This window comes from Coturnix japonica, chromosome 3, assembly GCF_054131305.1.
Source record: "Coturnix japonica strain WE chromosome 3, WE-NBRP24, whole genome shotgun sequence".
Taxonomy (NCBI): Eukaryota; Metazoa; Chordata; class Aves; order Galliformes; family Phasianidae; genus Coturnix; species Coturnix japonica.
Window position 1 is genome coordinate 88,557,280 of NC_140665.1, and position 13,364 is coordinate 88,570,643.

Consider the following 13,364-nt stretch of genomic DNA (forward strand, 5'->3'; position numbering starts at 1 on the left):
TCAACCTGTACTATCACTTGTCCACGTTCTGCCTGCCTCCAGTTCACCCATGGCAGTTACCCTTCCAGAATTGAAGTTATTACCTTTCATAGGCAGCAGAGATATTAGAAAACACAAAGAAACCTATTTAAAGAAGAGTGACAAAACAATTTCAATTTTTACCATTTTATAACAGTGTTTAAAACAGGATTTCAAAATGTGAATCTTCCTTAAAGGTCTTAAGCAAAGTGATGTTTACAGGCAATGGTATAATATGAAGGTCAAAACGTTAAGACAGTTAAATGGACATTCAGGAAGCATCATCAACCACAACCCATCCCGTAAGTGGATTTTGATCCCAATTACAGAGGAACACACCCGCCAACATTACAACACACAGCTGTTCAATCATCCACCTTTCATTCCTTTGGCACCACCTGCAGAATAAACGCCCCATGTCACTGAAGTATGCTCTGACATATGTAACCACCACACAGTGCACTTGTCATGGGCTTGCAGCAGTCACCTAAAGCACACTGAGGCCAGCACTGCACAGCCCTCCCTAATTACATCATTTTACTAAGCACTCCAACCTTTATGTTCAATCATTCTTTACCATTTTTCTTAAGCATGCGATAAACCACCCTGATTCATGTATCGTTTTGGAAGAACTAAAACAAAGACAGCTACTGCTAGTCTCCTGCTTTCTTTTAAAATCATTCTGAAACACATTTTTATATGTACATTAGTAAAGAAGTATTTTTACATTGATTTTTTTAGAATCAATAACTACATACATGAGATGGCAGCACCTACAGGAACAATGTTTACATTTTATTTCTGCTGTCATTCTGCTTCATTCCCCCGTGTTTAACCTTGAAATCCAAATGACAACGCTCCCTACTTCACTGCCTGCAGACATTCCCGCTGAAGCTGGAGGAGCTGAAGTATCAGTGCCTGACAGGGTTTGCTCTTTGATCAGCTCAGGTGGTGCAGAGCCAGCTGGCTGCAGTTATTCTGTTGCCCAGGGAACAACAACTCAAGTGTATACTTCCTAAATCCGCACAGGCGGCCCTTCTGCAGCTCTGCCACAGCAGCTCTTGCTGTGCGAGGCTGAAGTGGTGAAGCTGCTATAGCTGCAGCCCAGCTGGTGCCCATTAGTGCTCTCAGTATGACAGGAACAAGCAGCAAGTGTGCAGAAGCCTCTTTCTCACCACTGACAAACAGAGTTATCACTCTTCTTTATTAATGAATGTAAACATCCTTCTCCTAATAAAATGAAAAAATTCAAAACCAACATGATTTAAGTACACTTCTTTCTAAAGAATACCCTTTTCAGTTGATTCATAAAAAGATAAACCATATTCTCTTTAATCAACTTGTCTTTTAAAGGCAAAAGAAGATGAGGGGAAAAAAAATAACCCACCATTCTGTCTCTGGGTTAAGAATTTCAACCACAGCACTCCAAGCCCATGTAGCCTTTCACTTAACATATTTTAGAAATACAGGGACTGAGGTAAAGAATAAAAAATTGTAGGCAGCTTAATTTTTCTTTTAATCACTGAAATGCATTTTTAAGCTACCACTGTACAGCTTCTTATTTTGTAAATGTGTGCACATAGACAAAGCAGAAATACAGCAGCTCACTATCCTAACAGAAGTGTATTTCCAAGAGAAGCTGAAAAAAAGAATTCATTAATAGAAACCCGCTCCAGTCAGGTCCAGCCTATGCATATATTCATACAGAGGACATATTCCATGCCTACCTGATGTCTCATGACTCCAACACACAGAAAGCCCAGGGAAGTGGTGGAGTCACCATCACTGGCAGTGTTCAAGAAGCATCTGGATAGGGAGCTAGAAGATACAGTTTGGGGTTTTCTGTAGGTATGGTAAAGGGAGGATGGTTGGACTAGATGATCTTATAGGTCCTTTCCAACCTTGTGATTCTATGATTCTATGAAAGCACTGCACAAACAAAGCTTTACTATTAGCATGCAGACCACAGGTGACCCTAAACTCACACCTAGCGCACAACAATACAACACAGATATGACTTGGGCTAGACACTGGCTAGACACCAGGCTCCCACATTTGTATTGTATATACAAATGTATAAGGAAATTTTAAAACTCTTGCATGATGGAGAGAACACAGATAACAACCTAAAAGTGTGCAAAGCAGTGGGTATGATGTGAAGGAACAGGTAAACCAGTCCTGCAATATGGGACTGTGAGACAGAACCTGCAGAAAACATGCAGCCAGCAGGTTGAAAAAAATGGAAAAAGGAATAAACAGAACACTTTTATAGTCTGATGTTTCTCATGCCATCCAGAGGTGATTTGAGACAATATTTCAGCACATACTTTTTTTCTCTGGGATGTGCAGATGTTTATATATCTGTCCGTGGGAGCTCAAAATTTACTGAACGCGCCCCTGGAATTCTGCCATTGGAGGACAGCCTAAGAGAAAAACTGTAACCCTCACTATACTCATGCACCAAACTTCACTCTTCTAGCAAAATTTGTCTACTGTAAAAGCTGCTTAGCAGCACTAACAGGCATGCTTGCTTTCTGAAACTTAAGAGAATCAGATCTCATAAGTCGCAACTGTGACTTATGGCATCTTTGATCCATCAAGCTCCCTCTCTAGGCAGCAGAAAAGAATGAAGATGGCTCTAACTACTTGCTTTTGTTTGTTTGCTATGATCTTCCTGGTACTGTTACCACCAGCACACCATAACTGCAGCATCAGGAAACACACATGAAGCAAGGTATCAGCTGGCCATACAAAAAGCACTGCTAGAGTTTACTCTGGGCTGAGGAGATCTGCACAACACACCAATAAAAGCCAATGAAGCATACACACTGGCTTCCATCATCACTAAGGCTAGTGAAGCAGAACACTATTATCAACATTGCCCTTTTTCGCATGCAGAAGTACCAAAGAGAAAGCTGCAGTCTCAGAGGCACTCACTTGCATCACCACCAAAGCCACAGCAGCTGTCCGTTAAGTAGGACTAGATGATAGCAATGCATTAACGTTCCCACTCAATGCTTTGTGAGATATTAAAACACTACACTCCTTAACAATTTAATGGCAACTGAGAACCACTTATCCCCTCCACTGAATCAGGCCATCACCAGACAGTTGCACATTCAGTGTTCTATTTAAGTAGCCTTTAGCCTACAGTTTTACTGCATGTGAGCTCCAAAGACAAATAAAGATGACTTGACAGTTCACGGTAATCTAGTTCAAATTGGACAGATGTCACTACATCCAAAATCAGTTGTTCATGAGACTATCTTGAATTCGAAGGATCAAGTTCTTGATTTGAAAGGACAGGTTTACTACACATTACATAACACTTTTGCAATTACTACTTTATACTTAATAGATATCCAAAATAAAGCTACTCTATCAACATACATAGACTTTCTTTCAGCAATGGCTTGTGACTGAAACAATAGACCTCAGAGTCATAATTTGACTAAGTCTTCACATTAACTGGCTGACAACATTTCTGGGCAGATGAATTGCAGATGTGCTCCCACATCAAGCAAAACTAGTCAATGGAAGAAAAATAATATTCTAATAAACTGAATACAATTCAAGATATAACCACATAATTGTTACTGAGAAGCTAGTAGGCCATTGTGCTTCAACTCTGGTAGGAGTTAGGCACCACACAGGCACTCACTTGATACCCCTTCAAAGAGATAAGGGAGAGAATCATAAAGATAAATGCACAAAAACTCATGGGCAAAGATAAACACGATTTACTAGGCAAAGCAAAAGCTAAGTACACAAGTAAAGCAAACAAAGGAATTATTCACTACTTCCCATCAGCAGGCAGATGTTCAGTCACTCCTAGGAACGCAGGGTTCATCACACAATGGTTTCTTGGGAACAGAAATGCCACCACTTCATATGTCCCATTTCCTTCTTCTTTCCACAACTTTTATGGTTCAACATCACACCACCATGGTATGGAACATTCATTTGGCCACTCTAAACCAACTGTCCTAGTCCTGTCCTCTCCCACTCCTTAACATAGCCCCAGCTCCTCACTGGCAGGGCAACACAAGAAGCTGGAATGTCCTCTGCTATGTGTAACACTGCTCAGAAACAACTAAAACATCTGTGTGCTATCATTTCTGTTTTCATCAAAAATCTGAAATACAGCACCATACCAGCTACTACAAAGAACATCAAAGCTATTCAAGCCAAAGCTAGGACACAGCAAGATGCAGTATCACTTCACTTTCTGACATGAAGTCAAGTACAAATACTAGGATAAGAAAATTGATTTTGCTAATACAAGAAACATGAGTTACTAAAGATTTTATTATTATTTTATTCAATTTACCTGATGCCTCAAGATATCAAGAGCTAGTGCATCCAGAATGTCCAGAAAGGTCAAAGAATAAATCCTGTCCTACACTAGTCAGCCACTTTTACTGGAGCAGGCTGCTAATAACTATTTCGTTCTCATTTGTTTACATCTCTAAAGTGTTCATAGGAGAGAAATCCTGACATAACTTTTTAATGAAAATGGAGTAGAGAGTTACACAGCTCTTCCCTAAGTAGCTTGAAATTTAAAAAGAAAAGGCATAGAAATACAACAAATTCAAAACAAACCTGTAAAAGCCATCCCATGGTCAAATTTTCAGTGCAGAGACAAGGTACTGTCTTTGCTGCTACTGACCAAATACACTTTATGTTTACGGCATATCTACAATCTCACTGGGATTGCAAACTCACAGACAAACACAGGCTATTCAGGAAGAGAAGGCTGAAATGGAAAACTGTTCTTTCTAAAGAACAGCAGATAGAATGGAGCTCTATCAGTGGATGGATCAAAGCCAGCTGAAAGTTGATAGTTTAGGAATAGACAGCAAACCAAAGTAGCAACATCTTGGTGGGTATCATGTTCTTTCACGAAGAAAAGACAAGAAGAGACAACAGATAGCAAGAAAAAGCCTCCTATTAATGTGGAACTTCAATCACCTCACTGCCCACAGGTAGGAAAACAGAGCAAAATACAAGCAATTCAGGAAAAGAGCATCTAACATTGATGATGATCAATGAGACAATATGGGTGAGGTGTTCTGTTGGACTTCACAATGATGCAGCCACAAAAACATGCTCATAGATACAAAGGCTTCACAGAATCATCACAGACCTGTAGGGATTGGAATGGACCTCTGAAGATCATCAAACCCAACACCCCTTAACTAAGTTACAGGTTGCACAGGAAAGTGCTCAAGCAGTTTCTGAGTATCTCCAAAGAAAGTAGACTCTATAATTTCTGTGGGCAGCTTGTTCCAGTGCTCAGTAAACCTCAAAGTAAAAAAGCTTTTTCTCATGTTCATATGCAATATTCAAATATTCTCTGAATAGCCTTAAAACAAACCCTCTGAAATGTTTCAATTGAAGGTAAAATTTCTCTGGTTGATAATACCAGCCTTTGAGGACTCTCATGCTACACTTTGCACAAACCATCTCACATACAAGGCAGACAACAGCTAACGTATGGTGGCATAACAATGGGGAAAAAAATGACAACTTTTTTTTTTTTTTTAATCACGATAACAGATGGCAATTTCAGTGCAACATTACATTCATGTTCATTTTTTGGCAGGTACACCAGCAAAGGAGGGAGTCAGAAGGAATTTGAAGAATAAAATACCTTTAAGGTGAATCCTATCATATGCAGTACAAACATGGGGGGGAGAGGGGAGGGGAAGAAGCTTTTTTTCCCCTAAAAATATGAGGTAATAGGCAACATTGATTAGATACTCTGAAAAAGTGGTAGGAGAGGGCTAAGCAGATGTAAAATTTTAATCAAGTACATGGGTGAGAAGCGGGCTGACTTAGTCAAAGTCAGAGACTAGGAAAACCACCTCCATGATATTTCTCTGAACAAATGTGGTTACAAGACTTGCCTAAGAACTGCTTAATATAAAAAAATAAATAAATAAACATAGATTTATAAGATTGCAACAGGCAGACATACACTTTATGATCTGAATGGAATTAAGCTGCAAAATATTAGCATATACCCAGGCACCAGAAATCTCACTTTGTGATGCTGATGGACAGAAAGCTAAAGACACACTCAATGACCAGGACAAGAAACGAGGACAAGTCTGAGGAAACAAGCCTAGTAAAATTGAAGGAAAATACACATGACCTCAAGAGGCAGACGGATCCACTAAATCAAGACAGAAGACATTCTGTTCATTGACAACGGACATTAGCATTAAAAAAAGTCTTTTAGGCTTCTGTTTGATTAAGAACTCAGCAAGAGAAAACAGAAGGACTACTCTAGAATCAGGGAGTCGAGGTCAACAAGGAGCAAACTGAAACAAGAGAGGTCTTGACTGGATACAAGCCAACAATTTTTCCATCATTAAGACATCCAAGCAGTGGAATCACAGTTACTCAGAGAGCTTGTACAAATTTCACTCCCAAAGCTTTTCCAGAACCAACCATGTAGGAACTTGAAAAACCTGATCTGAACTCACTGCGTACTCTGCTTCACATAGGATGTTGAACAAGAAACCTTCTGGCATCCTTGACAACTCAGACCACTGTGCAATTCTTAAACTACAGAAAAGTGCTGTTTGTCTACTAGATGGCCACGCACATACACAGCGGACATCATAAGCTATGCTGAGCTGCAAGAGTCTTTGCAATGCCAGAAAAGGCAAATAGATATTAACCTCAACTTCTCTTATTCTGTGTAGCTGTCTGCTATTTCAGTAGCAGAAATATCTGCAATGATTCTTCAGTTTCTTGTCAATCAGTCAGAAATGCTTAAGGTTGTAAGATACAACCTAAAAACTAGGAAAAAAAACACAAAACAATTACTGTCACGTTCTAAGCATTTTAACTAGTTGTCATGTATGTGCTGAGGGGAACAGAAGGTTCTACAGAAACAATTTTCATTTTAAAATATAAACTGAAACCTACGTATCAGTAAAATTCAATATTATCAGGTGGTTAAACCTAAAACTAGATTTGTTACTTTACACATTAGAAAATATAGCTATTCATTAAGAGTTATAAGATGCTCAGGACATGAATTCTGACATTTATTAGATCAGTAGGAGAAGGGAAAGAAAGTATCTTTTGTGTTCATTTAAAAGCCCACCAGGTAAGCAAATCTCCTCAGCAAAAGCAGACTACATTTTCACTTTAGAAAAAGGACCACAGAATGAAATGTAAAAAACACAAAATTACAATATATTTTAATGTTTAACTGATGGAACTTGCACATAATTCTTGGTTTCACTTGCATAATTCAGGAATAACTCGGAAGTCTGACACACAAAGGAAAATCCAGCTTTTAGGTTTCCCTTACTGACAAGACAGTGGGACAAGAGTGCTTAAATGTACTACAACACAATACGTGTCATACACCAAATGTTACTTACTGCAGCAGCGTGCTGACTAGATATGCAGAAAGAACATGGGTGGGTTGGTTTTTTCTCTTCAGTTACTACACTGGACTAGTTCAATATTTGAAAACTGAACTAAAATAAATAAATAAATAAATACTTGGAGATCAGATCCAGAAAACAGTTCTTCTTGGTGTGTTTTCAAAATAAAAACGAAAAGGAATACAATGACATCTTCTAGTGCCAAAGGGCAACTCAGATTGTCTCTCAGTGCAAGTTCTAGTTCAGCAGCAGTTTATCCACTTTCTGTATTTTAGAAACATTCTTTTCAGTATTGTGACCATCCTGTAATACTCTAACATTTCCATACTGGTTTTCCATCATGTGCATCAGGTAGTCAACTATTTCATTTAACACCTCAAAGGCAGTCCTTAGAAGGGAATGCTACAAGTGTCACATAACTAAAGTATCTAGAAAAATAGTAGGTACAACCTAAAAAGAGCACAGAGAACAACAATAAAAAATACAAGTAGGTCCATTACTTCCCTCAAACTACAAGAAGCTTCTTCCATACAGTTCTCCAGTAGTGCTATGGAGAGCACCAGGCAATATTTAGAGAGATTAATTCAAGTTCACTAGATCCCAGCCCACTTCTGCATTGTGATTCTATCACAGTGCCGGTCAAAGCTTTCCCTACACAGAGCATTTTTACTACAGAGAAGGGCAGTGAAACCAGTGAGGTCCATGTCAGCTGCTCTCTTCACTACTAAGCAGCAGAGAGCATCACCAGGAGCATTTTTCTAATTATCCCTACTGGTGAGATTTCGCTGCTGGAAATCTAACACAGTTTTATGCCGTGAAAAGTGTGATATGTTGCACTCAAAGCAGATTTGATGTTTTAAAATTAACGGATTTTAAGTAAAAGTTTAATTTTGATTTTAAAAAGGAAAATAAAACAGCAGTTTTGAATGTGTAGGCTCTGAATCTATAAAAACACACTGTTTATACTGAATCTCCATAATTGCTGTGCAGTGGCACCTATCTTGTTTGCAGAACAAAAACAATAAAGAGAACATTTGCACATGTGCATGCCTGCATGCGCGAAAACTCAGATAACAGCCTCCTCCATTTGCACTTTCGCCCTCTGGTGGCTTTGTGTGTTCCTACATGTAATTGAAGTTAAATCCTAATTACAATAGTCAAAAAATACATTTGCACTGGAAAAACAAACTGTATTCCAAATACGTACTAATAGATTTGATTAAGAAACTGAACTCCTTAAGGCTAACAAGGGCAAGCACAAGCACGATGATATAAAAATTATTTTTCAAGTATTTGATTTCAAAATAGTCTGAAAGTTTTAACCAACTTTATGAGTGTTGCTTCCTTTTGTCATTCACTTTATACAAAGAACACCTTCCTGGCAGTGGTGAAAAACTGACTTTAAAAAAAAAAAAATAAAAATCCCTCAATTGTTATGCTTGATAAACCTGATAACCAGTTCTAACCTCTACCTTCTTAAAACCACATTAGGTTCCCATTTCTCCTTATCTATTTAGGAGGTAAGTAGGAATCATCTCTAAGTAGCTCTTCATCTTTTCCCCCTAGCTCCCAAAGCAGAAATGGATAGGAAGTAAGTACTATGATGCTTCGTGATAAAGCCTTTAAATAATCTACAATTCAAAACAGAAGGAAAACACAGACAGAACTGAACATGTGCATTGATTAATTTACATTCTTTCTTTCCTGAAAGTTCACAGTCTTACTACAACATTCAGGTGAACTGCAAATAATCAGTTATGGAGGAGCGTAAAACAGAGTATAGTTTGTACATAGCAAACTACAGGTTTTTTGCCCTTTGGAAAAGAGTGCTGGATTTAAAAAATAAAAATCAAAAGACATAACTCCAATTTTTTTTAGTCATTAAAGTGAAGTAGGTGTTCAATAAAACTGAAAAATCTGAAAGTAGAAGAATCAACAGCACTCATCCTGGGTTGCTCATTTCCTTGGTTATCCAGTCATCAAGACAACTCAATTTGTTTAAAAACATTAAAAAGTCAAGCAAAACTAAACTAAGATTTGGTTTGTTTGCCATTAGGGAGATAATGGAAGGAAAAGGATAAATAAAATAATTAGTTTTCCTTTTACTGAAAAGAGATCTTGCAAAATGGATTTTAAGTTCTCCACACTTAAAAGGCACAAAGGAGATTTTCTCTGATAGTTGTTTTAAACAGCTCCTCAACTGATATACTGCAGTCACACTTCCCCTCCTTTAAAAGAGATCTCTAGTTTCACTCTCAGTAGCAGTCAGAGCACACACAATGGCATATACCAACATCAACAGCATAATAGATGTTTATTCATGTTAACATCTGCCTAAGACTCTGCAAGAGTATGTAATAAATTTTCATTTCTGTAAGCGTGCATATACACCTCTCAAAGTACAAATTAACTGAAAGAACAATGCTATGGCTTGCCTACCTGAAATGTGCTAATTTGAAAGAACTCTTCTCTGCAGTCTTGAATTTTTCAAGAAAAACAGGACCCCGGGTTTCAGGGTTTATACCTTCTTAGAGAGCCATTCTCTTTATTTAAAGCAATTCACATTTTATTACTGTAGCGCGTATTCTATTAACTTGGCAGTGTACAGTGGTTGCACTGTTATGATGCATTTGCAACACTACAGCTCTGTTCAAGTAACACAAATACATAACCTTAAAATCGTAGTCTGATGTCCTGACACTATTCCTTTTACACTAGAAGTTCTAATTTCCAGCAAAAATAATCATTATCAGAAATACTGATTTAACCAGAAAAACAAGAACAGACAACTGCCTGTCTGTCAAAAACGGTTTATTCCACGTTAGGATTGTTACGATCAGCAGTTTTTGCTCCTCACAAACTAGCACTTAACCATTTTTCTGTTCTTAAACAATTTTCAGTGTTGACACACACTCTAGTGACAGCATCAGAACCCAATAGAATGGCATTGATCTGCATCGGGGAGGGTCAGGTTGGGTGCTAGGAAAAGGTTCTTCACCATAGGGCAGGGGGTATGGAACAGGCACTCCAGAGTAGTGGTCATAGTCCCAAGAAGATGGTGTTCAAGGAGCACCTGGACAACACTCTGACATCAGGTCCCAATTTGGTGTGCTTCTCTGCAGAGCCAGGAGCTGGACTCAATGATCCTCAATAACCTGGGTCATTCTATGACAGCTCCCTCTGCAACACCAAATTGTTGAATGTTTCACACATCCCATAACACTGTATTATGAATTGTTCTGATAAAGAGTGCATCGTTCGGCTTCATCTTAACCCAATTTCCTCAGACAACTCTAGTTGAGGCTATCACTATCAACTTACATTAAAAAAAATAGATTAGATGCACGGTAGCTTTCCCTGATGCAGAAAACTGCTGCAAGTCACCTGGACACATCCCTGTGTGACTTAATCTAGGTGGCCTTGCTCTGGCAGGAGGATTGGATGATCTTTCAAGGTCCCTTCCAAGCACTGACATTTTGCGTGCCAATAAGCCCATATAAATACTTTCATGACTCCTTCCAGTTTTATCTCCATCAATAAAGAGACTACAAATTGAACTTCAACTGGGTGTAGGCTTTGTCTGCTTTTCATTGTTCAGATTTCTAAGTTAGTTTCCTTTATCTACAACCTTTCTGGCATTTTAGCTCACCACAATGAAAAAATTACCCTATATAACACTCTTTCAAATACTGAAAAACTTCTTTCAAACTTAATGTAATATTACACATAAGAAATTATTTTCCCTTAAAAGATGAATAGCTCTTGGATAGCTATCAGCCTCTTGCAAATCTGCAGATTAACTTATCTTCATTTTTACCTTCATTTTATATTGTGTATCAGTATACTTAATGGTTTATACCATTATTTGGAGAGTACAATGCTGACCCTCATCCCACCTCAGTACTATTCTTTACTAATATTTACAAGTTTATTTCTATCTCCCTCATTACCTTTCTCGTTCATGGTTTAAAATTGCCTTTACTGCAATATTTTAGAGAAAGTTAGAAATTTACAGGCAATTGATTGGAACCTGTAACAACAGAAAGAACAAAAATGTAAAAATTCTAGAATGCTTCTGACAGATTTTTTTTGTTAAATTCTACATTCTCTTTTTTATTACTGGGCCACAGCAAACAAAGCAATGCAATTTCTACATTACAAGTAAGGTAACTTTAATGAACATTGATATTAGATACAAATCAACACGAACATTTTCTAAGAAGCAGCATTAGCCAGTCAAAATGCAAATGCAACATGCCAGCTTTTTGCCACCTTTATTTCTGTAGCCCAAAACCCTATGCACACTGTATCTCCCTGAAACAAACCATTTTTTTAAGAAAACTTAATTTGTATCACACAGAAATTCAACAAACTTTTGAAGTTAGAAGACTACAAAAATCATTTCTCCACTTAATGTTCACCTATTTGAAAGCTGTCAGCAGAAATCTAAATCATGCTCAAGAAAAAAATAATACTTGGTTTTTTTTATTTTTAATTCAGTTGACTTGCCACAATCAAGAGTAAAGATGATGCATCAATATGTCACAAAACTGACTTAGCAGTGCATATTTTATCTACATAAAGTATTAATATATAAGCATTAATTTCACAATGTCTTCTCCCCCCATCCTCAAAATATTCAGCCATGTTCTACCATAGCTTTTCCTCCTATACCTAGCTTCTTCCACATACTCACATACCTTTCTTCATCCAGTTCAGCAGTCTGGGATAAAATAAAGCTTTCATAATTCTCAGTACTCACAGAACCAAAGATCTGCCAAACTCATATTCAAAAACATACACCAAAATGTAAGGGATATGGGGTAAAAGGGAGATGAGGGGAAGAAGGGAGATGAGATAAAATTACCACTTACTTATACAGGTTATGCTAATAGAACACATGAAGATCACTAGGTTCACTGTTTGCTATGCTTGGATCTCACTATCCACCACCACCAAACTTGTTTAAAACCTTAGAAAAATCATACTTTATTATCACAGAGATTCAAAATTAAACTTACAGAATTTCACTTGCTACTTAATTGGTTTTAGCATTTTATCTGTAGTGTTCTCAAGTCTTGGCTACACCCACAATATCATTTGAAAACAAGACAATTTTTAATGACAAAGTGACAAATGACAAAAAGTAAAAAATTGGTATCACCTCTGATCAGTTTAGTGGCTAACTAGGAAAGAAATTTTACTGATATGGATGAGATAGGGCAGCTGTCTCATAGTTTGTCACAAGATTTTGCTCCTTAATAGGTGCACAAGTAATAACAATCTACAAGCCCCACCTGCTTATGCCTATTTCACTTGTACTCAAAGGCAAGCAAAAATATTTCACATATTCACCAAGCAGGAAGAAAATAAACCTCAAAAATTCCACATGGTGCGTTACATCATCAGATTCTACAGTAGCATCACTCCTTTTGAAGATTTTATACAATTGAAAACAGGCTCATGATGTAGCACTGGAATCATACACTCTACAATAACCACATTTATCAATAGCTGAAGTGCTTGAAAATAATTTAAAAAAAAAACAAAAAACAAAACAACAACAAAAAAAAACACTAAAACCACAAAGAACTTCCCCAGCCAAGAGGCTCTTGCAACTTCTGAGCAAGATCCACGTTACTTCAAGGCCTCTCTCAACCACCATTAAAACACCAGAATATCATTACATCAGTGCTTTTGGAACATAAACAGTCTCAAAGTTCGCTCTTCAAAGCAGGTACATAGTATTAATCTTCAGTTCAGCCTTTATTTGTTCCTGAAACTTCTTATATGTAAGGTATATCGCTCCTCCCAGACAAAAAAAAACAGGTGGATTTGTTAAAAATAAAGTCCTATTTGTATCTACTATTTTTTTTTAAAGTAATACAGCATAATCAATGGCTTTTCAGTTTTTCCATCAGCACTTAACCCTATTTC

At 37.5% G+C, this 13,364-nt stretch overlaps 1 protein-coding gene across 12 annotated transcripts in view; it reads right to left on the reverse strand.

Moving 5' to 3' along the window:
- Positions 1–13,364, reverse strand: part of EIPR1 (EARP complex and GARP complex interacting protein 1) — a 59,651-nt gene that overhangs the window by 29,306 nt on the left and 16,981 nt on the right. The window contains exon 1 of one of the 12 annotated variants that reach the window (XM_085543939.1): positions 777–959. The exons of the other annotated variants lie outside the window; for them this stretch is intronic. The gene's annotated coding sequence lies outside the window, so the exon portion shown is untranslated. Of the gene's footprint in view, positions 1–776; positions 960–13,364 lie in introns of those variants that run through there. 12 annotated transcript variants of the gene reach the window in all.